The sequence below is a fragment of the Globicephala melas genome, chromosome 15 (assembly GCF_963455315.2).
Source record: "Globicephala melas chromosome 15, mGloMel1.2, whole genome shotgun sequence".
Classification (NCBI taxonomy): domain Eukaryota; kingdom Metazoa; phylum Chordata; class Mammalia; order Artiodactyla; family Delphinidae; genus Globicephala; species Globicephala melas.
In genome coordinates, this window is record NC_083328.1 from 10,687,731 (window position 1) to 10,715,143 (window position 27,413).

Genomic DNA, 27,413 nt, shown 5'->3' on the forward strand with positions numbered 1-27,413 from the left:
TCCAGTATGCATTTCTGATTTGATTGTGTCTTTAAATGTCATTCTCAACATGGATGGGCCTTGAGATTATCATGCTAAGTGAAGTAAGCCAGACAGAGAAAGACAAATATATGATATCGCTTATATACGGAATCTAAAAAAAAATGATACAAATGAACTTATATACAAAACAGAAATAGACCCATAGGCATAGAAGAAAAACTTATGGTTACCGAAGGGGACAGGGTTGGAGGAGGGATAAATTAGGAGTTTGGGATTAACATATACCCACTACTATATATAAAATAAATAACCTTGTTGGTTATCTATTTTATATAGCACAAAAAACTATACTCAATAGTTTGTAATAACCTATAAGGGAAAAGAATCTGCAAAACAATATATATAAATCACTTTGCTGTACACCTGAAACTAACACATTGTAAATCAACTATACTTCAATGAAAAAAGAAAAGAAAAAAAATGTCATTCTCTTCTACTGAGGTCTTTCAAGCCAGAATTTTATCTCAACAAGGCTGTGATACCCATAAGATACTATTTACCATTTAGTGTTACAGTCTCTAATTCACTTTCCTTACTGCCACGCCCTAGATGTTGGTTTGTAGAAATGCAATGACACAGGATAGCTCTTTTTGTAGCAGAATATCTTGCAGCTGTTGCTTACTGTAAAAAAATGCCTCTCAAACTTACTTCTGCTGACATTTACAGACCGGGTGCATCTTCTGACATACACCCAGAATTTGATGACGTACCTTCAAAATACGAAGAGAATGGTACTTCGGATTTTATGTTTTGTGGTGGTATGAATGAACACATGTCTAACAATGAGTAATAAAATCAAAGATGAAAAAATTATTTTTATGATAAAGACACATGGTTAAGCTAAGTTTTAAAATATTATAATTTATTTTTTAATATGAGTAGTAACTTTATCCCGACCTATTTCTTTGGTAAAAATGTGATCAAATGTATTCTATTGGGAAGAAGCAAAAATAGACCATATTTACCGTCTAAATATTATAATAATTTAATGATATTTAGCATCTATTGCAGATGTATTTATTATTGCAGATTTTATTTGCTTTATCAATGTCTTTGCTTTGGTAATCTGTGCTGTTTGGTTATTTCTTGTTTTTTTAATTTGAAGTATAGTTGATTTACAATGTTGCGTTAGTTTCTGCTGCACAGTAAATTGATTAAGTTATACATATATATACATTCTTTTTCATATTCTTTTCCATTATGGTTTGTCACAGGATATTGACTAATATTCCCTGTGCTATATAGTAGGACCCTGTTGTTTATGTTCCGTCGTCTATAATAGAAATGTTTGTGGCATCAGTCTCAATTCCGTGCAATGAAGAGCTAGATGCTCCACTGAAAGGTTCTTCGTCCGTCCTCGTCCTGTCCTCATTAAAATGTATCCCCAAGTAGGATGAAAAAGAAAAGAAAAATACTGTGAAATCACGACTCGGTGGCACAGCAGTAGCGTCTTGTTGCCACCACAGCCATCTGGACACAGGGGTGACAACAGGCAGTTGACAGGTTAGAGGTGAGAAGAGGGGTTTTGAACAAATCAAGCAAATCAGCTGTAAACTCCACCCCTTTGTCACTCACCATGGGCATCAAAAGAAATGCAAGGGACTGAGAACACTGTTATGGATTCACTCTAATTTATAAAGTTAAACCATCCTTTAATCTCAGTAGTTAGGTACACTCAGTAAGAAGTTGCTTGTAAAGTACCACACAAGCAGTAGCAATTCAGATACATTACAATCGATCTTTACGAATCATTGAACCCTTTCCAGGCACAGGAGTTGAGACCTGTATTATTCCCTGGCTCCTGACACTTGCTGATCCTGTATTTTACCCAAAACCTTAGAAAGCAAACCAAATCTTCACAGGTGTGCCAACATGGATTTTGACAATGAAAGGGGAGACCTTTAGCCCTGCCCCCTATAAACTGCTGATCTTAGCAAAACAAATTGCTGAGAAAGCATTTCCTATAGCACTTAAATGGAATTCAATACGAATACATCACAAGTCAGAAGTATCTCTGGTCTCATCTCATTGTAAATAACTCACTTGTAATTATTTGTTTAGTATCAGTTATTGTAATTGTAAATAACATGCTAACAGGAGCATCTTCTCTGCTCACCGTTTTTAACTTGTTCTGCAAAAACTCAAACATACACAAAAGTAGGAAGGATAACAATGAACCCCATATACCCATCACTCAATAATCAGTGTCATGGTCAATCTTTTTTTATCTATACTGCCTCTTCCTAATAAGCATATGTTTCAGTGTATGTATATTTAAAAAAATACCTAACCATAATGCCTATGTTGCATCTTATGAAATTAACAATTGTTTTTTAATATTATCAAATTCCATTCAGTTAATAGATTTCCCCATTTGTCTCATATTTTTTAAAGAGTTGGCTTGTTGAATAAGATCCAGTCAAAGTCCACACATGGCATTTGATCCTCTTAAGCGTTTTTTAATCTATAAGTTCCCTCTTTCTCTCTTTAAAAAATGTTTTCCTTTTCAACTTATTTTATGAATAAATCAAGTCATTTGTCCTCTAGATTTTCCTACATTCTGGACTTTTATGATTGCATTCTCATGACATTAAACAGATTCCTCTGGATCCTGAATGTCTTGCCAACTGGTAGCTATTTCTGAGGTTTGATGTGATTCAAGTTGGAGTTTGGGGCAAGAATTCGTCAGAGGTGGTGGTAACGTTTCGCCTCTATCTCGTAACACACAGCTTGACATAGAGGGGTGATTTGGGGATACCTGTTGAATGACTGCACGATCTCTCACCCTTATCATGTTCCTGTTTGGACCCCAGGGCACTTTTCATGCCAAGATGCTGTTCCTCTTCTTCTGATATAATAGCGGCTTAGCCAGTGCATTGTTGGAATTGCACTTGGTTCTACTAACACAGAGATGAATGATCACCCCTAGGGAACTTAACACCTGGAGGACGGGGTAGGGGGCATAGGTGCCAATGGGATTCATAGGATGTTATGGGAATACAGTACAAGGTCATTAATTCAGTGTCAGAGGGAATACAAAGGCTTCCCAGGGGGACAAATGCCAGGAGTTAACCAGGGCAGAAAGTTGGGGAGAATATCTCTGGCAGAGGATACAAAGGGAAAGGTGCATTGGGGAGCAGCAAGTGGTCCCAGGAGCATGGACAGCCATAAGCATTGAGGTCGGAGAGGCCAGGTCCAGGATGCCCTGGAATCCCAGCTAGGGAATTTGGATTTCATTTTTAAGGGTATTTGCCGAAGTACCCACGCTTGTACAATGGAGGTAGAGGATATAAGTGACAGGTGACAGAAAATGAATACCTACATTTCCAAAGAAGCCTTTGGAAAGCTGCTCCCTGACCTCAGACTCCTCTTGTGTAAATGGCCTTGTTCGTGGCTGCCCTCCCCACCACAGAGGCTTTCTAACGTTTAAAAGCACAACAAAGTGTGGAGAGGCCAATGAAACCTGTAAGTGAGATTGTAATTGGTTGTCTCAGGCCTTGAGAGTCCCAGAGCTCTGTTTTCGGTTCAGAAATGGTTTAGGTACGGGAATGATATTTACCTTTTACATTTACATTTAGAGAAATCACTATGGCAGTGCTTTGGACCTAGAACGAGAAGACGGTGAGATTTGGGTTTGAGCTGCAGGTGAAAAGGCAGGAATTGATGAGTGGCCTGAACTTTGGCAGGGGCTGCAGGGATCCATTTCAGGCACATTAAAAAAGTAGAATCAGGGCTTCCCTGGTGGCACAGTGGTTGAGAGTCCGCCTGCCGATGCAGGGGACACGGGTTCGTGCCCCGGTCTGGGAAGATTCCACATGCCGCGGAGCGGCTGAGCCCGTGAGCCATGGCCGCTGAGCCTGCGCGTCTGGAGCCTGTGCTCCGCAAAGGGAGAGGCCTGCCACCGAAAAAAAAAAAAAAAAAATAGAATCAACCGGAATCTCTAATGACTTAGATGTGGGGAAAGGAAGGATGAGACCTGAGCTGAAGTGGTCCCAAGTTGCTGATGTAGGTATTCATTTTCTGTCACCTGTCACTTATATCTTCTACCTCCATTGTACAACTGTGGATACTTTGGCAAATACCAGAAAATAACTGGCAATTATCTTAATATATGAGCTTCTCCAAAATACAACCTAGATTATAAATCACACAGCAAATTGAGGGGAAATGAAACAAAATAAAAATAGCCCTAAATCCTTAATGTTTGAGTCCAGTGCTCTCACTTTAAACAGTCGGAAACTAGGACCACAATAAGATTTCCCCCATTAACACAGTTACTGCCTGGGCTGGGATTAGAACACTAAGGGGGCTAGGGATTATGACTGGTATTGCAACAGAGTTAAAACCCAGTATTTTGGGGGGCAGCCTGGGTTGGCTGCACTTCCTGTTTGGGGATGTCCTTGGGGCTACTTTGTCTTGGTCTGTAGGACTTAGGACTCATTATTTAACTTTCTTGGAGCAGGAAGAGCACCTGACCAAGTCCACTGTCTTCTGGGGAAGCCTTTGGAAAGCTGCTGCCTGACCTCGGTCTCCTCTTGTGTAAATGGCCTTGTTCGTGGCTGCCCTCCCCACCACAGAGGCTTTCTAACGTTTAAAAGCACAACAAAGTGTGGAGAGTCCAATGAAACCTGTAAGTGAGATTGTAATTGGTTGTCTCGGGCCTTGAGAGTCCCAGAGCTCTGTTTTCGGTTCAGACTTTGCTGCTAACGATGTGAGTGTTTGGACAGGTAACTCAACAGGAACATGGCTTGAGGTTCTGGGCCTCTTTTTCATCTGTCCAGTGAGGTACTTGGAATAGATGACTTTCATTGTCCCTTTGTTATCAACAGTGACTGATGCCGTAAGCCCAGAATTACAAAGAATTACTGTTGTTTCACTTCTAATCTGCTGCTCTTAACATTATTCTCCTCTGTGGTGGAAAGTAATTCAGGTAACATAGTTCCTTTTTGCATAGATTAAACCATAGCCCCCGTCATATCACATGTCCCGTTGGGGCCATGCTTACGCTATGGTCAGCCGTGCCTTTCTGTATCTGAATTACCAGCAGACCAAATGGGCCAGAATCCTGGAGTGAGGGAAATGTGAGGAGCAGATGCAAATGGGCAGGAATCTGCACTATTAAAATATTTTTTTAACTATTTTTTGATTCATAGGAAGTTGCACAGATACTGCATAGGAAATTTTAGATGCATAGGAAGTTGCAAAATATTGCAGAGAGGTCCCAGATAGCCTTCACTAGGCAATCCTGATAATTCTATCTTAATAATTATAGTAATTATTAAGTAACTATTTACTTTTAAAATCATTATTAAATATTTAATAATGATACTGTAATATCAAAACCAAATGTTTGATGTTGGTACTATGTATGTGTACAGTTCTATGCTATTTTTTTTCACACATGTAGATTTGTGTAAACACCATTGCAATATATGTGATAGTTAATTTTATGTGTCAACTTGGCTGGGCCATGGTGCCTAGATATGTGGTCAAGTATTATTCTGGATGTTTCCATGAGGGTGTTTTTGGATGAGATTAGCATTTAAATCAGTGGACTTTGAGTGAAGCAGATTGCCCTCTCTAATGTGGGTGGGCCTCATCCAATCAGTTGAAGGCCTTAATAAAACAAAGACTGGGGCTTCCCTGGTGGCGCAGTGGCTGAGAGTCCGCCTGCCGATGCAGGGGACACGGGTTCGTGCCCCGGTCCGGGAAGATCCCACGTGCCGCGGAGCGGCTGGGCCCGTGAGCCATGGCCACTGGGCCTGCGTGTCCGGAGCCTGTGCTCCGCAACGGGAGAGGCCACAACAGTGAGAGGCCTGCGTACCGCAAAAAAAACCCACCAAAACCAAAAAAACAGAGACTGATATTATCCAAGCAAGAGGGGATTCTGCCAGCAGATGGCCTTTGAACTTGAACCACAGCATCTGTTCTTCCCTAGGCTCCAGCCTGCTGGTCCACTCTGCAGATTTTGAACTGGCCAGCCTTCATAATTGTGCAAGCTTATTCCCTAAACTAAATCTCTTTCTATATGTGTACATCCTATTGGTTCTGTTTGTCTAGAGAACACTGACTAACACAATACTAGGGAGAACTAAGGAGTCTGTACTTTAACCAGCTGCCCAGGCAATTGTCAGGCACTCTGGAATTTGAGGAGTATTGTCCCCAGCAATGCCGCTGCCAGCCGGACAATCAATGGATCTAAGATCCTGACAGTCAGTCAATGTGACATTACCTAGCAGTCCCTCTCAACAGTGAAGAGAGAAGTTTGTCCTGGTTGCCCCACATGTCAGAAACTTTCTAGCCCCTGACCAGCTCAGAGTCTATGTAGGACATGCATCTCATACCTCCACGTGCATGACTGGGCAGATGTCTGAGGTTCTGTGTCTCCAGCACACTCCTAAATAAGGCCGGTGCTTCTGGTGCATGGAATATACTTCTGGGAATCAGATGAGCCGGAGCTGGATCCCTGGCTCTGACCTCCACTGGCTCTGTGACCCTGCAGATGCTGTCAAGCCTAAATTTCCTCATTTACATATTGGAGGTAATAAGGGGTGATAATCTCACAAGCATACTGTGAGAGTAGGTGACATCGTACCATAGAGTACCTGCCACAGGTCAGGTACACAGTGGTCACTCATTAAGTCTTACTTTTCTTATCTTTCTCCCCATCCTCAAATAGAGATTACCTTCCCATGGGATAAGGACAAAATGTTAATCTGAACACAGACAGAAAGAACAGGGCTTTCGGGGCTGTCTTCCTAGTTCTGAGTTTGTGTTCTTCCGGAGTCGCCTTCCAGAACTTACTAAGAGATTAGACCTGGTCCATTCTGCAATGATTTTGGTTGAGCCATAGTCATTTTTGCTTTGGAGTCTGTTTTATCATCTACCCTTAGTCCAAACTGACCTTTGATATATAGCTGCTTGAAAAATGAGTGTTCTTAGGGAATAATTTCCTAAAAAGGGCAACGCCGCCTTGTTCCTCATCTTCTCGGAGACTGGGATCCCAGAAACTGCCTCGGAGTAATCCTTCTGACCATGCACTTTTCTCCTGGGGAGAAAGGTCCTGAAATGCAATTTATTGTAAAACACACAGTAGTTACAGGCTACCACAGTCGATGATATTCCTTTTATTACCACTCAGACGAGAACAGAAAATGACATTGGAAGGCAGTGAACTCACCGGAAGGGCAGAGAATGTCATTAAATTCAACATGCATCATATTTCATAATCAGAACCCTGCAGTCAGCACTGACACCACAGAATGAGTATGTTGCAGTCATGATAATATAAAACCCATTGCATCTCTTCCCTTGGCTCTTTTTGGACCCTGGCTGGGGCCAGGCCATTAATCACTGGAGGCAGGGGATGGTGCAGACCACTGCACACTGGATTGCATAAATTGAAAATACATCAGTATTAGCGGGGAACACTGTCTTTAGTTTATCTCTGTTCGGGATGCTAGCTTCTGAAAGGCTGGGATGTCTTTACAGTTAAACCACCTAATTTCAGCAATTGCCCCAGCTTGGAGAAAGTGTGGGTCCCTTAAGGCTTATGTGGGAAGGATTAAGAAGCAGCTTTTTCTTCAATCAGAGGAGTCTGCCCTGAGACTTTGTTGGGGGGCTGATGGCTTCTCTTAGATGCCTCTCGAATGGCACATAGGACAGGATGTGTACGCCCATGGGTCGGGGTGGGTCCCCAGAAGTATCATATGCTTATATAGCATCCAGGCTGATCTTAGAATTTTCGATTTTGTGTTCTATGCCATAGTGTATATATTTGTTTTAATTTAAAAGAGTGTTTTCCTTACATCACTTAATACTGAAAATCCAAGGAACTGTGGCAAAAATCTGAGGTTTTTGGAGCCCCTGACACACTGGTTTCAGAGTTCCAGAAATGTGTACTTAAGAAGTATGTGTCTACGGGATAAAATCCTGAAATTTGATCCAGTTATAAAGAGCCTTCATGATCTAACCTCTAATCTCATGTCTGAGCACTCAAACTGAGCAACCCTTACTTCCAACACACTGAATCTCTGTATGGTTTCCCCACTCTCTCTAGCCCTTTAAATGCAATCTGCCAGTTTCTTCCTGCTATTACGGAACAGGTTCCACCAGATTTGCAATGATTGGTTTATCTTATCCCTTTCTCAACGATTATAAGGTCACATTGTTCTTAAGTGGCAGAGTCAGGGTTCAAAACCAAGGAATCCTAGCCCCTCAATAGATCTTTCACTTATAATGCAAGAAGTACTTGAATTATAGCAATATGGATGGACCTTGAGATTATCACAGTAAGTGAAGTAAGCCAGACAGAGAAAGACAAATATCATATGATACTGCTTGTATGTGGAATCTAAAAAAAAAAAAGAAAGATACAAAGGAACCTATTTACAAAACAGAAATAGGCCCACAGACATAGAAAATAATCTCATGGTTATCAAAGTGGAAAGGGGTGGGGGAGGGATAAATTAGGAGGTTGGAATTAACATATACACTCTACTATACATAAAATAGATACATCAAGGACCTACTGTATAGCCCAGGGAACTATACTCAATATTTTGTAGTAATCTATAGGGGAAAAGAATCTGAAAAATACATAAAACTGAATCACTGTGCCATACACCTAAAACTAACACAATATTGTAAATCAACTATACCTCAATTAAAAAAATATGTATATATAAGTTATGCAAAAAATAATTTAAAAAGAAGTGCTTTAAATGTTTGGGAAGATACTAGATGTGTTGCAGTTAATATAGAAAATCAGTCTGTGATGAAAAGTGCAATAACTAAAATCAGATCATTACTGAAGGTGTAAAAGACTGAACTGATGTGGCAGAAAATCAAATTAACCAAATAAGACTCAGAATCAAGAAAAAGACACTATGTAAAAAATTAACAGAAAAAGAATGTAAAGTGCTGGTCATAGGAGATGGAGCATAGAACTCCAACCTGTCATGAAGAGAATTATAAAAAGAGGAAAAGACAAAGCAAGTGGTGCAGAATTCATAATCAAGGATAGAAGCAAAGAACTCTCAAAACTTAAAAAAAAAGAAAAACCTTAAAAAATTTAAAAGAAAAGAGAGTGAAAATCACCCAACTCCAGGTAAAATGAATAAGCAGACAACATATAGCTTTTTAACCCTCTTTTTTAATTCAAAAAGTAATTTACATTTATTTAACTGTAGAGGGGGTGTGCATCAGTGGGGTACAGTGAGTAAAACTGTTTTATTCTGTTTTAATCAACCATGACCTGTCAAATTACACATTTTTGTCTTTCAAGTGTATCTCAGGCAGATTCAATAACTTCTTAGTCACTTTTGATTACTAAACATCTAATCTTCTTGAAAACTTTGATCTCAAACTTGATTTTATTATAATATTTAATTCTAAACTCTAATCTCAGTGCATCTAGTAGCTCAGAGTAGAGGGAGGGTTGGAGGGGGCGTAGTCTAGCTCTGACACAAGCCACCCCATTAATTTCCCTTCATGACCGAGGCCCTCTGGTTGGTTGGGGGAAGGAAATGGGGATTAAGGAAGTCATTGCCATATTTCAGTGGTTTCTTAGGCCTTTTCTGGTTCCAGCTGCTGGTTGCCTCTGAGCATGTAGCCATTGGTCTTCTCATACTTGGGGTATGAGGTTTTCTTGAAGTCAAGTTCAACATCACCCTAACCCATATTTCACCATGGACACCCAAATGGGCATCTTCTTTTGCCCTCCAGCCATTCAGGCATCCAACTGAGACAGGGTGGGACCTGGGACCTGGGACCCTTTGCTGCAGTGCTGGCACCTGGACAAATGTCATCTCCTCAAGCAACAAAATACAAAGAAACTACAAGGGACTAAAAATGAGTGCGTGCAAATGCAGCTGGGGGCAAATTATGGACAATAAGATATAAAAAGATCAAAAAAACCCAGCTGCCACTTCTGAAGAGCTGGGAGCAAAAACAGGGTACTGCACATGCCCCCTGCACTCAGCACCACCAAAGGGGTGGGCAAGCCACCTAAGCCACGCCTCTGGCCTGACCCCTGGACCCGACCCTACCCTCACCCCATGTAAGGAAACAGCCTGCTCCCACCTCCCGACCTCGGGGAGCAAGCAACGGAAACTGTTACTTGTTCCCGCTCCCCGCTACTGCAGCAGGGGCCCCAATAAAGCCTTACCTGAATTTCTTGTCTGGTCTCTTATCAACACAACCTCTTTGACACATAGCATGTTGTCTTGCTGGCCTGGCAGCCACCTGGACAGTCCTGCTGCTTCCGTCCCTCCTCCAACCACAGGGCTCCCTTGTGAGGAGCTGCAGGAGCCAGGGAGGTCTTCTGCCTCCTCCAAAGAGTGGGAGAACTGGGATATGGGTGAGTCACCTTATCTCCCCATCCTTTTCTTCTAGGTACACTGCTCTACAGCTTTCTCCTGCCCTTCTGGTGTCATGAACCTCCTGCCTCGGGAAAGCTCTGAAAGAGGGGTGTCTACAGTTCACAAGGGCTTCCCAAATCGAGGGACTCTAACAAACTCTCCAAAATCTCCTCACTGTGCTTCTCTTTGTTCGGAAGAGAGCATCTGGATGACATGTGGATTCTTCAGCTCCAAGCACATGGCTGGAACAGGAGATGCCAACAGCCAAGTCCAGGAGGTACTGGCAGCTCTGTGAGTTTTTCTATTGGAGTCCTCCTGGGGAGAGAAGAAAAAGCTTCTCCGCATAATTACTGCTCCCCTCAAGGTGCCAACAAGTCTCCTCCTCCCTCCCCCTTTCTTCCCCTTATTTAGATTGTACGTGAGTGTGTTCTGAGATGACTAGGATGGGGGTGGTACTTGGATACAGCTCTCTTTAGAATATGGGAATGCTAAAGCTATTTTGACTTGAACTTTGAGCCCTAGCTAATAATTCCAGGGCAACAGGAAAAATCCAACTCAATATCCTGTTACACTTATAAAAATGTTAAACGTTACATAAGGGTGAGAACACACCCATTGCAATTTAAAAAATATGAATCACCCGTTTCTGAAGCTTACGTTTTGCACTTTAGCAAAAGACTTCAAAGCTATTTCCAGACCAACTATTTCATTTTTCTCTGGGTACACAGGAAGAAACCAGCCCCTCTTTCATCAAGGTGGGACCATGTGACTAAAGTTCTTGCCAGTGGGATGTGGGCACGAGTGATGGAGGTCACTTCCAGGCATATCTCATGCTGTCTTCCACACTCTCTCCCCTATCCACACAGTGGAAACAAAAGACTCTAAGATGGTAGAGCCATAACTTGGAGAGAGACTGGACCCCTGAATTCACATCTTTAAGAGGCACCTGGCTGCGACCTAGAAATTAGACTTGTCATAATTACTCTTCCTCTGTGGGTAGACTCCAGAGTCATTTCCAGTTCTTGACTATTTTGTATAATGATATAATGAATATTTTTGTGTGTATGAGGGCATATTTATGTGTAGAAGTAAGATTGCTGGACCAGAGGGAATGCACGATTTTTTTTTTTTTTTTTCTGTTCGCGGGCCTCTCACTATTGTGACCCCTCCCGCTGTGGAGCACAGGCTCCGGACGCGCAGGCTCAGCGGCCATGGCTCACGGGCCCAGCCGCTCCGCGGCATGTGGGATCCTCCCGGACCGGGGCACGAACCCGTGTCCCCTGCATCGGCAGGCGGACTCTCAACCACTGCGCCACCAGGGAAGCCCTCGGAATGCACAATTTTTACCTTGATGATGTCCAAATCCCTCCCTCCAAAATTATCCTGACATATACTTCTGTTTATAGTATGTAGCAGTATCTGATTCCTTATACCCAATTCATATTTCTTTTCCTTTGATTGGCTTGTTCATATGCTCTGTCCATTTTTATACTCAGCTCTATGCATTTTTTTCTTTATAGATTTGTAGCATCTTTATATATTATTTATTTATTTTTAATTGAAGTATAGTTGATTTACAATGTTATGTTACTTTCAGGTGTACAGCACAGTGATTCAGTTGTATATATATATATTTTTTTTCAAATTCTTTTCCCTTATAAGTTATTACAAAATATTGAGCATAGTTCCCTGTGCTATACAGTAGGTCCTTGTTGGTTATCTATTTTATATACAGTATAGTAGTATGTATATGTTAATCCCAAATAAATATTTCTTGAATAAATAAATAAGATATATGGGATAAGTTAGGAGTTTGGGATTAACATATATATCATTTACTTATTCAAGAAATATTTATTAAGCACCTAGTATATCCCAGAAACAATCCGAGGCACTGGGTAAAGAGTGGTGAATGAAAGCACATACAGTTTCTGAAGAAGATAGACAAGCTTAAGTGTGATGGATGAAGAAAAGTTAAGCAGACATGAAAAGAAAGAAAGAAGTTTCCAGGTAGAGGAAAACCAAGTACAAAGGCCCTGAAAGAAAGATCACCAAGAGAGCCGTACAAAGACACCTTGCTATCGAGTTTGAGACGGTAGAACAAAGAAAGCAGGGCCAGGGCCATGCCTAAGAGGAGAGGGCAGAGAAATACCCACAGTTAATGAGGCTGAATTGCAGGGGGCTGGGCTGGGTTGAGAAAGTAGATATTAAACTTAACACCTTCTTCTGTCATGGGCCTAAGTATTTGAACATGACTGTTTATATCCATGGGTACACTGATGCAGGAATCACAGCAGTAAATCCCACTGAGCTCAGTTGTCAAAAATCTGGACTTCTTGGGGGGAGTCAGGATATGTCAGTGGTGGAGGCGAGGGCAGCTACACATAGAAGCTTAGTGAGGTTTAGGGTACCTACCAGTTTCCCCAAGTCAAGGCCTCCTTCTTTGCAGAAGTAGTAGAAAGTTTCAACCAGATTTCTGTATCAACATGCTAGATTCAGCCAATGAGTTTATCTTCCTTTCCTTCCCCAAACCTATCTAAACTATATTAAAGCTATGCAATGTTCATGAATGTTAATCATTTGTGTATTACATGGGGAAGGGGAAACTTCCCCCTCTACCCCTCTTGAGTTCTTGTGAAGGGAATTATAATAAAGTTTACACAAGACATTAACAGGAGAAAAAGAAAGAAATTTTAATTCATGCACATTAGGGAGTGGCCAAAGCAGGCAGCTTTTATACTTTTTAGACAAAGAAACAATAAATTTGTGAGGAAACTTGGGTTTTGGGTGCCCAATTAGTGAAGAATTTGAACGGAGTTTGGGCTGAAAATAGTAAATTAAAGAAGTAACAACGTTTGTTTATATAGGCTTCCTGGCCCTGAATTCCCTATCTCTGGGAGTAAGGATGTCCTTCTATCTCCAGATGCAGGGAATGCACCTTTCACTTCAGGGAGACAGAAAGGAGGGTCAGAGTGTCCCTCTGTGTTAGCTGTTTCTTAAGTAACTTGAATTCAGAATAATCAATATACCATGAGACACAATTTGGGGTGGCCTACTCTGGGCCCCAACAGTTGCCTTGGTATATTTTTTCCAAATCTGTTCCTTGAGTTTTGTTTGGGATGTTGTTCCCTGGAATTTTCAGTTCTTATAAAAGAAAACATGTCAGTCTTTCCTTCGTTTTTGTTTTTTTGCGGTACGCGGGCCTCTCACTGTTGCGGCCTCTCCCGTTGCAGAGCACAGGCTCCGGACACGCAGGCTCAGCGGCCATGGCTCGCTGGCCCAGCCGCTCCGCGGCATGTGGGATCTTCCCGGACCGGGGCACGAACCCGCGTCCCCTGAATCGGCAGGCGGACTCTCAACCACTGCGCCACCAGGGAAGCCCTGCCAGTCTTTCCTTTGTGATATTTTATTTTTTATTTTTGTGCCAGGAGGGTGTGTTGGTGCGGGGAGTTGGGGGGAGGGAAGGGATGGTGGCTGAAGAGAGCAAGGAGCACGGGTGTGCACCTAGAGGGAGGTGGGTTGCCAAGTCTAGCTGCCTAGCATAATTATTAGACAAAGTTACAGATCCAGAGACTCTAAAGCATATCAATATGTCTTCTTTTTTCTTTAGGAGAGAACACTCTGGTTAGGCTGATAAGGATGTGGAGTTCATTGTTATATTTCATTCCCTGTAAATTACCGTACATTCTGGCTTCCCCCCTCAATCTCTTGTTGCAGGAGGGGGGACCCTTCCCAGAGCCTGAGAGTGGGCTCTTGTCTAACACTCAGAAATGAATTGTCTGAGGAGACACACGTGCTGGCAAAGCAAAAGACTTTATTGGGAAGGGGCGCCCGGGTGGAGAGCAGCAGCGTAAGGGAACCCAGGAGAACCGCTCTGCCACGTGGCTCGCAGTCTCGGGTTTTATGGTAACAGGGTTAGTTTCCCAGTTGTCTCTGGCCAATTACTCTGACTCAGGGTCCTTCCTGGTGGTGTGTGCATCACCCAGCCAAGATGGATTCCAGCGAGAAGGATTCTGGGAGGCTGGTAGGACATATGGACTGGCATCTCCTCTCTCCTTTTGACCTTTCCTGAATTCTTCCAGTTGGTGGTAGCTTGTAAGTTCCGAGTTCCTTACCAGCACCTCCTGTTGTAAGATAACTCATGCAAGTGGTTGCACTCGTGCCTGGCCGGGATGGGCGGTTTTGGTCAGTGGTTCCCCTAACATTGGTATACACCATTATCTCCTCTTTAAAATGTTAATATAATAATGCCTGTTGAACTGCAGAGGTTGGGATCCTGTAAATCATGGTAGAGAAATTCACGATCCAATAAACATGTCCCAATTAGAAAAATGAGGATGTAGGAAAGGGGAACTCCATGAGGCTTTGTAAATTTTTTTCACTTTACGAAACTAAAGTAATAGATACGGATCGGTAAACAAGAACAGCATTAAAACATTTTACCAATATTTAGTAATAATGAGCTGCTGTATTATTAATGTCTATGTCTTATCTCTAGAAGACTTTCAGGATGTTCTCTCTGTATTGTTTCAGTGATTTGCCCAAAATTAAATTATTGCGTCTACATTTGGAAATAAGCCTTTTGATCCCAACAGTACAGGGAACGTAAGCAGTTATTAGGTGAAGTATTTTTATACCATTAAATACTTTTTCCGATCACAGATTAGGCTGAGAAAGAATGACCTATTGTGGTGCTCGGGCTGTGCAGATAAGACCAGTCACTGGTAATAACAAGGGTGACAGAAGCTTCAACCACAAGAAGTCATTCCCGTGTGTGCTAGGCTCAGTGGCACTAAGAACTCATACATTATCTGCTTTACGCCTCAATAAGAAGCATGAAAGCCTTTCACAGTTCCGGAGACGGAGGCTCAGAGACATTTAACAACTTGCCCAAGATCCCACGAGGTATATCTTAAGTTTTCTTAATTTATGGATTCATTCAACACGTTTCTTGAGCACATGCAAGGTGCCACTTGGAATTCACCAGTCAACAGCAACAACAGCATTTGTATAGGAAGAGATTTAGTATAAGGAATTGACTCACACATTTGCGGGGGCTGGGAAGTCCTACTCTCAGCCATCTGCGATCTGAGACCCAGGAAAGCCCGTGGGATAATTCAGTCTGAATCCAAAGGCCTGAGAATCAGGAACACCAAGGGTGGACGACATCAGAATCTTTAAAGAATGGTGCCAGCCCAGACCCAGGCTAGACAATCTCTTGGAAGTGACCCCACAATTACTGTTTGTACCTTAGGAGGACCCTCTTACTCTCTAAAGTTTGTGGCAATTGTGAACGACCCTGAAATGTAAAACCTTCCAGAGAAAACACTGCACTGCTGTCTAGGGATTTGTCCAGATCTTTCCCTGCCCACTGAACTGCTTGTCTGCCACTGTCCCCCAGTTCAGTTTCCTCATGTATACGTTGAAGAAGAACTGGGCAAGTTTTAAAGCCTGTTGCTGTAGTTATTGTGTTTCTCTCATCCTTGCTTTCACTAGAAATTTTGATCATTTTATCCCAAACACATGACCTGAAAAATGAGCACTGTTGTAACTCAAAGTTCTCTCATAGATCACTCATAAGTGTGATGGTTATTTTATTTGTCAAGTTGAATGGCTACTGGGTGCCCAGATTAAACATTTTTTCTGGGTGTTTCTGGATGAGATTAGCATTTGAATAGTGGACTCAGTGAATAGGTTGCCCTTCCCAGTGCCTGTGGGCATCATCCAATCCATTGAGGGCCTGAATAGAAAACAAGGCAGAGGAAGGAGGAATTCACCCCTTCCCACCTGGGCTGTGGATCTTCTGCCCCTGAGGTTCCTGGTCCTCAGCCTCTCAGATCCGGCCTGGAACCTACATCCCTGAGTCCCCTGGTTCTCAGACCTTATAAGAAGAGACATTAGAGAGCTTGCCTTCTCTCTCTGCTATGTGAGGACACAGCAAGAAGGTGGCTGTCTGCAAGCCAGGAAAAGAGTCCTCACCAGACACTGACGGTGCTGGCACCTTGATCTTGGATCTCCAGCCTCCAGAACCATGAGTAATACATTTCTGTTGTTTAAGCCACCTGGCCTATGGTATTTTGTTATGGCAGCCCTAGCTGATAAGACACGAGCTTCCTAGGTGTTTCCTCTTTTCACCTTAATTTGAGCACTGCTGCTGTAGTGGAGTGAGAAGAGGGCGAGGAGAGAGTGGGTGAGGTGCTGGAGGCAGCCATATGGATTAGAAGGTGATGCATTGTGAGGGCTTAGGTGAAGGACAGAGGAAGACTGAGTCAAGCCATCTACAGTGAACCTGGGAGGGAGGAAAAGATCTAGGGTAGATAAGAGATTTGACAACAAGACCAATTTTACAAGGAGGATTTAAAACATGGAAAATTGAGGAATGCTCTCAAATTTCAGGCTGGTGTGATTATGTCAGAAGATGGAGTCATTTGGCCAAGATGGCGCACTGGGCGTGTATCACATGGACCCCAGCAGGCCTAGAATTCCCCTCACTCTCCATGAATCTCCCCTTCACAAAATGCCCCAAACCTTCCACCACCTCCCCAGCAAAGCTTGAATACAAAACCGGTTTTGTGCTTCATCTCACATCTCTTTCCCACCACGATAATTTATCAGAACTCAAAAGAAGCCAGTCATCTCCTTGTTTCATGTTAAGAGAACCTAATTAGCAGTAATCAGTCTATTTCATAGAATATTTGCAAAGATGCTTTCCTGAACTCATGCACAGCACTAAAAAAAAGGAAAAAATATACAGCATAAATAAATTACAGGTGCTGGCCTAATTAAGGGCACACTCCATAGGGCAGGTTTCTCATTCTTGAGTGCCGGCCCCTACAATTTAAATTTTCTTGTAAAGGTGATAAAGCAAAGCTGGAATTAAGTCCATGCATTTAGGCTATAGAATAGACAAGGGACAGCATGTTTTAGTGTCAACATCAGGACGGCAAGGACTTGGGAGCTTTTGCCCCTCACCAGCAGTGCAATGCTAGCTAAGTTACTTAACCATTTGTAAACACTGATTTCTCATCTGTAAAATGGAATAAAATACCCACCTTGCATGGTTATTGTGAGGACTAGAAATAGTTAGATGCTCAATAGTTAGATGCACAATAGTTAGATGCTCAAATGCAAGCTATTGTCATCCTTTCTCTTCGTGGTGGGTCCAGTTGAGGCTGTTCGGGGATAGAGCCAGGCCCCTTTGGTACATCTCAGGTGCACTGCCCTCCCCTCCATGCTGCCAACCCACCCATTGTATTTGTGCCATTTTCTGGGAGATTAAAGGGGAAGATATAGCAAAAGCATGGGGAAGCAGCAATCAAAGCCTGCACTGAGGCAGTGGCATTTGGGATGGGTTTGAGGAATTAGTAAGATTTAGTGGTTTGGGGGAAAGATTGAAGGAAAAATAGAGAGGAAAGTACATGATGTGCCCAGTTTCTGCTTTGGCCTCCTGGATGGGTGATGATGGTGCCATTGACCGGAAGACAGAATACAAGGGGAGTTAGGAGCAACAGGTACAACTGAACAGGCTGTGTACTGCACAAAGGTGTCCAGTTGAGAGGATAAGTGGGTGCTGACATGACCTTGGCATCTTTGACTAATTCACACAAACGCACTTCAAAGTCTAGAGCCCCTAGGAGGGGAATCAAATTAGGGGAGATAATCCTGTGTCCCTTTTCACTGTTCTCTATTTAAATTAGATCATAACTGGAGCATGAGTCTGTCATCCTTTGAAATCCCTTTTAAAGAAATTATTTCCAGAAATAATATAGAGACTTACTTAATTTACCAGGCAGCCCAGGTCGCATTTCACTCCTAAAGATATGCCTCAAAAGTGCCCCTTGGTTCATAAGAAAGTGTCCCAATCTCTTAACACAAAGAGCCCTCCATGGTCCAGGGCCTGCCTCCTTGCCAGCCTCATACCCACTCTGGCCAGGGCTGGCCTCACTATCCCACACTTGCTACATTTACGTGTTTCTCTGCCCAGAATGGCCTCCTCCCCTTTATCTTATTATCTTCTAATTGTACCTCAGGACTCCTCTCAATCATCTCCTTCCTGAGGAAACTTGTTTTCAAAATAAACGTCCTTACTCTCTGGCTTTTTTTTTATTTAACCCCTTTAAAATAAAGCAAAGAGAGCAAGTGATTAATTCTGCAACTGCATTCGAAAAATGTCATGCAGTTCATCTGAGAGATGCTTTTCCAAATGTAAAGTTATACGGTTATGATGTACTTGAATGAAAAATACCTGCAATTCTAATGTTCAGAACACTGTATTTCTTCAACATGGACATTGAGTCTTTAGTGAAGGTTTCTGATCCACTGTTTATAAAAGCACTTGCACTTCTGGCATAATTTGGTGCAGTGTCATCATGCAAGAAACAGTTTAGTGAGAAAATGTAACACCCATTACATACACCCACTCAGATTCTCAAGGTCTGAAATAAAGTTAATTGGATTTGTTCACAAATTCAAGAATCAGCCTAAAATAGTGTTTCCCAAAGGGTATTCTATAGGAGGTTGGTTCTAAGAGATAAGTATCATGGGAAAAAGGGTTCTGTGATACAAGTAAATTGAAGAAATATAGAGTTAAACAAAACTAGATGATTTTTTCCCCTTGCAAAATCTCGGAGGCTTCACTTTGCTTGTATGCATTGAATATCCCCTACAGGGGTCTAAGGTATGCAGAGTATCTAGACTTATTTGACCACAAATCCCTTCTATCAGAGATGACCTTGCACCTCTTGTGGTCTGTGGAATACATCTTGGGAAAAGGTGCTTTGCAGGACTAAGTGTATTGCCCACTGAGATGGCAGGGATTGCTCCAAACACCTGTGGTTAGAAACTGAGACTTAAGAGAAAATAACTTTAGCTTTCACAAGTAAGGAGGAAACGCACACCCCCTTACATCACCCATTGCCACAAATCCTTTCTTGTCTTCTCAGAGAGCTACAGTAGCTGAAATCCTACTGGAAGATTGGATATAATTTACCTGTACTGCCCCTGTCCCTGAGTCAAGATGCATTACACCGAGGATGAATTTTGAGTTGAGGGGCTCATATTCTCTTGCTCTCTGTTGCCAGTTTTGCTGGAGGGATGAAGAGAGAAACGAGGATGGACCCTGTGTAGATGCTTAGTGTATGGGGTGTGGTCGGTGGACCAGGAGAAGTGATGTGGGTGGATGGAAGGCTGGACAGGGCCCAAGGTATGTGATAAAACCACATCGAAAATATCTGATTAAATACACAAGTTGACTGGAAAGCCCTGAAAACTCTAAGGTCAGACACTTGGAGTAAAATTTTAAAACAAAAGGAAGCATTTCTCCCTTTTAGATTTGCCTCAACCCTACCCCTGACAGCCTGTAAAGGAGGAGTTTTTCCTAAAATTAGAACTAGGAGGGAAAAAGCCACATACAATCATAATATATACTATGTACATGCATTTTCTCTTTTGCCCAAGATACAGAGGAACTATGGTGCTTAGGTAAAAAAGTCTGTCTCTATGTCTGTGAGTCTGTTTCTGTTTAGTAGATAAGTTCATTAGTGTCATTTTTTTTTTCTTTTTTTTTTTGCGGTACGCGGGCCTCTCACCACTGTGGCCTCTCCTGCTGCGGAGCAACAGGCTCCGGATGCGCAGGCTCAGCGGCCATGGCCCACGGGCACAGCCGCTCCGCGGCATGTGGGATCCTCCCGGACCGGGGCACGAACCCGTGTCCCCTGCATCGGCAGGCAGACTCTCAACCACTGCGCCCCCAGGGAGGCCCCATTAGTGTCATATTTTAAATTCCACATCTAAGTGATATCATATGGTATTTGTCTTTCTCTTTCTGACTTACTTCATTTAGTATGATCATCTCTAGGTCCATCCATGTTGCTGCAAATGGCATTATTTCACTCTTTTTTATAGTTGAGAATATTCCTTTGTGTATATGTACCACATCTTCTTTATCCATTTATCTGTCAGTGGACATTTAGGTTGTTTCCATGTCTTGGCTATTGTGAATATTGCTGCTGTGAACATAAGGGTGCATGTAGCTTTTCGAATTAGAGTTTTGTCTGGGTATAAGCCCAGGAGTGGGATTGCTGGATCATATTGCAACTCTACTTTTAGTTTTTTGAGGATCCTCCATACTGCTCTCCATAGTGGCTGCACGAATTTACATTCTCACCAGCAGTTTTGGAAGGTTCCCTTTTTTCCACACCCTCTCCAGCATTTGTTATTTGTAGATTTTTTTTTTTTTTTTTCGGTACGCGGGCCTCTCACTGTTGTGGCCTCTCCCGTTGCGGAGCACAGGTTCCGGACGCGCAGGCTCAGCGGCCATGGCTCACGGGCCCAGCCGCTCCGCAGCATGTGGGATCTTCCCAGACCGGGGCACGAACCCGCGTCCCCTGCATCGGCAGGCAGACTCTCAACCACTGCGCCACCAGGGAAGCCCTGTAGACTTTTTAATGATGGCCATTCTGACTGGTGTGAGGTGATACCTCATTGTAGTTTTGACTTGCATTTCTCTAATAACTAGTGATGTTGAGCAGCTTTTCATGTGCTTCTTGGCCATCTGTGTGTCTTCTTTGGAGAAATATCTATTTAGGTCTTCTTCCCATTTTTTGATTGGATTGTTTGGTTTTTTGTTATTGAGTTGTATGAGCTGTTGTATATTTTGGAAGTTAAGCCCTTGTTGGTCACATCATTTGCAAATATTTTCTCCCTGTCCATAAGTCATCTTTTTGTTTTGTTTATGGTTTCATTTTCTGTGCAAAAGTTTATAAGTTTGATTAGGTCCCATTTGTTTATTTTTGATTTTATTTCTATTGCCTTGGTAGACTGACCTAAGAAAACATTGGTACAATTTATGTCAGAGAATGTTTTGCCTGTGTTCTATTTTAGGAGTTTTATGGTGTCATATCTTATATTTAAGTCTTTAAGCCATTTTGAGTTTATTTTTGTGTGTGGTGTGAAGGTGTGTTCTAAGTTCATTGGTTTGCATGTGGCTGTCCAACTTTTCCAACACTACTTGCTGAAGAGACTGTCTTTTCCCCATTGTATATTCTTGCCTCCTTTGTCGAAGATTAATTGCCCATAGGTGTGTGGGTTTACTCCTGGGCTCTCTATTCTGTTCCATTGATCCATAGGTCTGTTTTTGTGCCAATACCACACTGAAGAAGGACATTTTATAATTATAAAAGTCTCAATTCATCAATAGAGCCCCCAAATACAAGAAGCAAAACTGAGAGAATTAAAGGGAAAAAAATACTTTGACAGTAAGAATGGTAAATGTGAATACCCCACTTTCAATAATGGAATAGAACAGATAGAAGATCAACAAAGAAATAGAAAACGTGAACAAATTTTTGTGAGCTTGGGGTAGGTGATGGTTTCTTAAATACAACAACAAAAACAACCAAATAAACTGGACTTCATTGAAATTGTGCTTTAAAGGACAGCAAGAAAGTAAAAAGACAGCCACAAAATTGGGAAAAGTAATTGCGAATTATATATCTGGTAAAGGATTTGTATTCAGAATACACAAAGAACTCTTACAACGTCCCAAAAAAGACAAATACCCAAATTAAGATATGAGCAAAGAATTTGAAAAGATATTTCTCCAAAGATATACATTGCCAATAAGCACAAGAAAATATACTCAGCATCATTTGTTAGAGAAGCGCAAATCAAACCCACAATGAGATGGCTACACTAATAATTTAAAAAAAAGAAAGAACAGCCAGGAAAATAACAAGGACAGAGCAGGATGTGGAGAAATTGGAACCCTTGTGCATTGCTGGTGGGAATGTAAAACGGTGCAGCTGCTGTAGAAAACAGCTTGGCAGTTCCTCAAAAATCTAAACATAGAATTAACATATGACCCATCAATTCCACTTCTGGGTATATACCCAAGAGAAATGAAAACATATGTCTACACAAAAACTTGTTCACGAATGTTCATAGCGGCATTATTCATAATAGCCTAAAAGTGGAAACAGCCCAACTGCCCATCAACTGATGAACTGATAAACAAAATGTGGTCTGTCCATGCAGTGGAATAATTCAGATAAAAAGAATGAAGTCCTGACACATGCTATAACATGGGAGAACCTTGAAAACATTATGCTAAGTGAAAGGAGCCAGACACAAAAGACCCCTTATTGCGTAATTCCATTTACGTGAAATGTTCAAAACAGGCAACTCCACAGAGACAGGAAGGAGATTAGTGGTTCTCAGGGGCTGGAGGAGTGTGGGACAGAGTGACTGCTAATGAGTATGGGGTTTCTTTTAGGGGAATGCCAGTGGTCTAAAATTATACAGAGGAGATGGTTGCACGACTTTGTTAACATACTAAAAACTGTACACTTCACAAGGGTGAATATTATGGTATGTGAGTTATATCTTAATAAAATTATTATTTAAAAAAAAACCCACTGCCCTCAAAGAGCTCAGGTGCATGTGGGTATGGAAGAAAATACACAGAATAAGTCAGTAAATTATACGGTATGTTAGATGGTGATACATATGCTTTGGGAAAAAACTCAAGGAGGTAAGGGAGACGGGGAGTGACAATCAGGTGGAAGGGAAGCAGCCACTGGGGGGTCATCTGAGTGAAAACTGGAAAGAGAAGAGTGAGTGAACCAGGAGAAAAGGTGGGGAATAGGGCTCTAATCAAAGGGAGCAGCAAGTGGAAAGACCCCAAAAGAAGAGTGTTCCTGGAATACTCAAGGAAGAAGGAGGTCCATGTAGCTGCAATGGAGTGAAATGGCGAAAAGCAGTAGGAGATGAGGTTGGAGGGCTAGCAGGGGGTCGGGGAGGAAAGGGGGGGATCATATAGGACATTTAGGGGGTAACTGCATCTTTATTCTGAGTGAGAACCCGTGGTGGATTTTGAGCTGAGAACTAACTTGACCAGATTGATGTTTTAATGGGACCTTTCTGGCTGCAAAGGAAATAGACTGAAAAGAGCAAGGGGGAGAAGTAGGGAGGCCAGACTGGAGGCTGTTGCAATATCTCAGCTCAGAGAAGTTAATTTACCCAAAATAGCCAGAGGGAACCTCTGGCAGCCAGTCTCCAAAGATGGCCCCAGTGAACCACACCTCCTGCTAGTTGCACCCTCCTTCAGTCCCCTCCCGACTTAAATTGACACTTGCCTGTGGCTTGTTTAATGAATAGAAGGCAGTAGAAGTAATGTGCTATGATATCTAAGCTCAGGCAACTCCCCTATCTGCAATTTCGGGAGCTCTGTACCGCCATGTGGAAGTCCAGATACTCTGCAAGAGCTTGGACCATTAGGCGAGGCCCCATGCAGAGGAGGCACTATCCCAGCTGGGCCTCCAGCTGATTCCAGGTTCAGCAACCATTCGATTGCAACCACCTAAGAGACTGTAAGCCAGCCCGGCAGAAGAACCTCCCAGTTAATCCACGTGATTGAAAGATCATAAGTTATTGCTACTGCTTTAAGCCTCTCGGTTTTGGGGTGGTTTGTTTGCAGCCACAGGCAACTGAAACAGAAATGCAAACACATAGCATCAAATAATTGACTTTAGTGATATTGCTAATAAATTGGCCTAGAAGGTATCACGTACAATCACCCAGAGGGCCCCTATTTTCTGACAGGAGAACTGAGATTTGCAGTGCTTTTACTGGGCAGTTTTCCCAAATCTGTGATTCCAGAATGACTATTTGCCCCTTATGTATTGTTTAAAAAACTAGTTCTACTAACATGATTTATGGGCAAACTTCCTTTTTCATCTTGTATACCATATTTCCAGCCTTATGCTTGGTGTTCATTAAACAGATGCTCTTTTCTATATGAAGGGTGAAATGAACCAGGCTTGAAAGCCATTTTAAAGGGGCTTATTATGTTTTGATTTATTGTTTTGAAACCATGGACACATGGCTACTGAGTTCATAATTCTGAAAAATAAACCAGTGGATTCCTGGGAAAAATGCTACGTTGAATACACGCATATAATTTTACTCTATTTTGAAACTCCACTTAAACTACATGTTATATACAGTTGGCCAACAAACATGTGAAAAGATGCTCAACATCACTAATTATCAGAGAAATGCAAATCAAAACTATAATGAGGTATCACCTCACACCGGTCAGAATGGCCATCATCAAAAAATCCACAAACAATAAATGCTGGAGAGGGCGTGGAGGAAAGGAAACCCTCATGCACTGTTGGTGAGAATGTAAATTGATACAGCCACGATGGAGAACAGTATAGAGGTTCCTTAACTACCATACAACCCAGCAATCCCACTACTGGGCATATACCCAGAGAAAACCATAATTCAAAAAGACACATGCATCCCAATGTTCATTGCAGCACTATTTACAATAGCCAGGACATGGAAGCAACCTAAATGTCCATCGACAGAGGATAAAGAAGATGTGGTATATATACACAATGGAATATTACTCAGCCATAAAAAGGAACAAAATTGGGTCATGTGTAGAGACGTGGATGGACCTAGAGACTGTCATACAGAGTGAAGTAAGTCAGAAAGAGTAAAACAAATATCGTATATTAATGCATATATGTGGAATCTGAAAAGATTGGCATAGACGATCTTATTCACAAAGCAGAAATAGAAACACAAACGTATAGAACAAACGTATGGATACCAAGTGGGAAGAGGGGGAGGTGGGATGATTTGGGAAATTGGGATTGACATATATACACTATTGATACTATGTATAAAATAGATAACTAATGAGAGCCTACCGTATAGCACAGGGAACTCTACTCAGTGCTCTGTGGTGAACTAAATGGGAAGGAAATCCAATAAAGAGGGGATATATGTATACGTACTGCTGATTCACTTGCTGTACAGTAGAAACTAACACAATATTGTAAAGCAACTATACTCCAATAAAAATTTAAAAAATTAAAAAACTACATGTTATAGGCTGAATTGTGTCCCCTACCCCCAAAGTTTATATGTTGAAGTCATAATCCCTCAGTACATTAGAATGTAACCATATTTGGAGATAAGGTCCATAAAGATGCGATGGAGTTAAAATGAAGCTATTGGCGGGGGTGGGGGTGTCTGGATCCAATCTGACTGATGTCCTTAGAAGAAGAGAAAACTTATACTCAGAGATACCAGGGATGTGCACACACAGAGGAAAAACCAAATCTTAAATGTTTTTACCACATACACACAAAAGGTAGCTATGTGAGGTGATCAATATGTTAATTCGGGGTAACATTTCCCAGTTGTTGTACATCTTAAATACACACAATTTTTGTGTGTCAATTTTACCTCAATAAAGCTGGGGAAAAAATGCAATACAAAAAAATATCATTTCACTTACTTTCAACCTTTCTGTTTCTTTATGACTTTAGATGTCATTTGTTGACACAGTTTGTTGGTGTCTGTCTGTTTGTTATTTAGTCTGAGAATATTTGTCTTTTAATTGACATGTTATCCGGATAGTTTTTATTTCCTGTCCAGATTCCCTCCTCACCATCCTTTCTACACTGGTGGCTGCCCCCAGGCTCTATCAATCAGGTTTCCATGAGATCTGGGTCCTGGTTGGGTTCAGCCAATGGGGAGTCAGCAGGAGGTACAAGGAAGTAGAAAGCATTGACTTGAGCAAGTTGTATCCCTTGGTTAAAGACCACTAGTCTTCCACGGGAATATTTCTCTCTCTCTCTCATTTCTGGTTAGAATATTTCTCTCTCTCTCTCATTTCTGGTTATCTCTTTCTCCCTTCATCCCTTCGGGCTGACTTATCCTTTGTAACCAGACATTTGTAAATTCCTGCTTCATAAATAAATTGTCCTCATTGTATCCTTTTAGGAACATTCCATCTATATTCTTGAGGTTCTGTTTAATGAAACATTAAACGGAAACATTTCATAAACGTAGAATGAAATTAATGGTATAGTTTGGTTTAAGCCATCATCTTACTAAGTGTTTTCTAATTTTTCCAGCTTCTCTCTGTTCCTTTTTCTCTCTGTTCTTGCTTTGGAATTTATTTCATATTTTACATTTATTTCATATTTTTAATTATTTCACTTTTAGCTCCATACCTAACACATACAGAAGGGAAATTGCCTTTTACTCATTCTTTTAATGTTTACCTTAGAGATTAACTACTTTCCTTCCCTCCCTGGGCAATGAAAAGATACATTAATTCCATGTACCCTGCTCCTGACTCATATGGCCTTGTTCTTATGTGTCACCTAGAGTCTGTGATCACCAAATTCCATTTCCAATTTCATTCTATATCCCAGACTGAGGTGAATTCATTTCAAGATTTCAATCCAAAATGGGCTGATCAGTCCACTGGGACAGGGGAGGGGAAAGGGGCTCTGTACTCCAACCCCTGTCCTTTATGCCTGGAATTTCTCACAAGTACAATTTAGCTTCTCAGCCTTCCTTTAGGAGTTGACAAAGGCCCTCAAGGGAAACGTAGCCCCAAATGCAGAGTCTGCCTCCCCTGGACCAGGAAATTCTTCACTATGTTGTAGCTCTCTGGTACATTAAAAAAATATTCTTGCCCACCTTTCATAATTTAGCAGGAAATCGGTGTACTCTTCCTTATAACAGTGCTGTTTTCATCTTAACTTAGCCCTGTAACCTTGGCATGCCGATTTGCTCTTTTGAGCCAGAAGTGGAAGGCAGTCAGGGAACAAGATAGCAGCAGGAGAAGGCCCTTTGTCCACAGTGAGGGGCTGGCGATAAGACTGTGCTATAATCAATTTCATAAAAGAACCCCTAAGTATTCCTGGACCCTTAAGACAAAGCCCATCAACCTCCCAAATCTTGACATTAATTATTGGGAATCAGATACCCCCAGTTCAAGCCTAACTCAGAGAGAGAAATTCACGTAAAGGTTTCTGGGCACCAAAAGTAAGATAACTTTAATTCTCTTTTCACCACATCAAGTTTACAGCAAAAACGCTTTAGAGTTTTCTATTGTGACCATTTTCGGGAACCTTGGCTCTGTCCTGAAATGCATAAAACTGTAGGTGAACTTGGCCATATGACTTAAAGAAGTAAGTT

The 27,413-nt window shown here is 41.9% G+C and overlaps 1 long non-coding RNA gene across 2 annotated transcripts in view; it reads left to right on the forward strand.

Moving 5' to 3' along the window:
- LOC115861286 (uncharacterized) overlaps positions 1–27,413 on the forward strand; it is a 591,507-nt gene that overhangs the window by 398,589 nt on the left and 165,505 nt on the right. For both annotated transcript variants that reach the window (XR_009559028.1, XR_009559029.1), the window contains one exon: positions 10,438–10,680. This is a non-coding gene — a long non-coding RNA (uncharacterized lncRNA). The remainder of the gene's footprint in view (positions 1–10,437; positions 10,681–27,413) is intronic.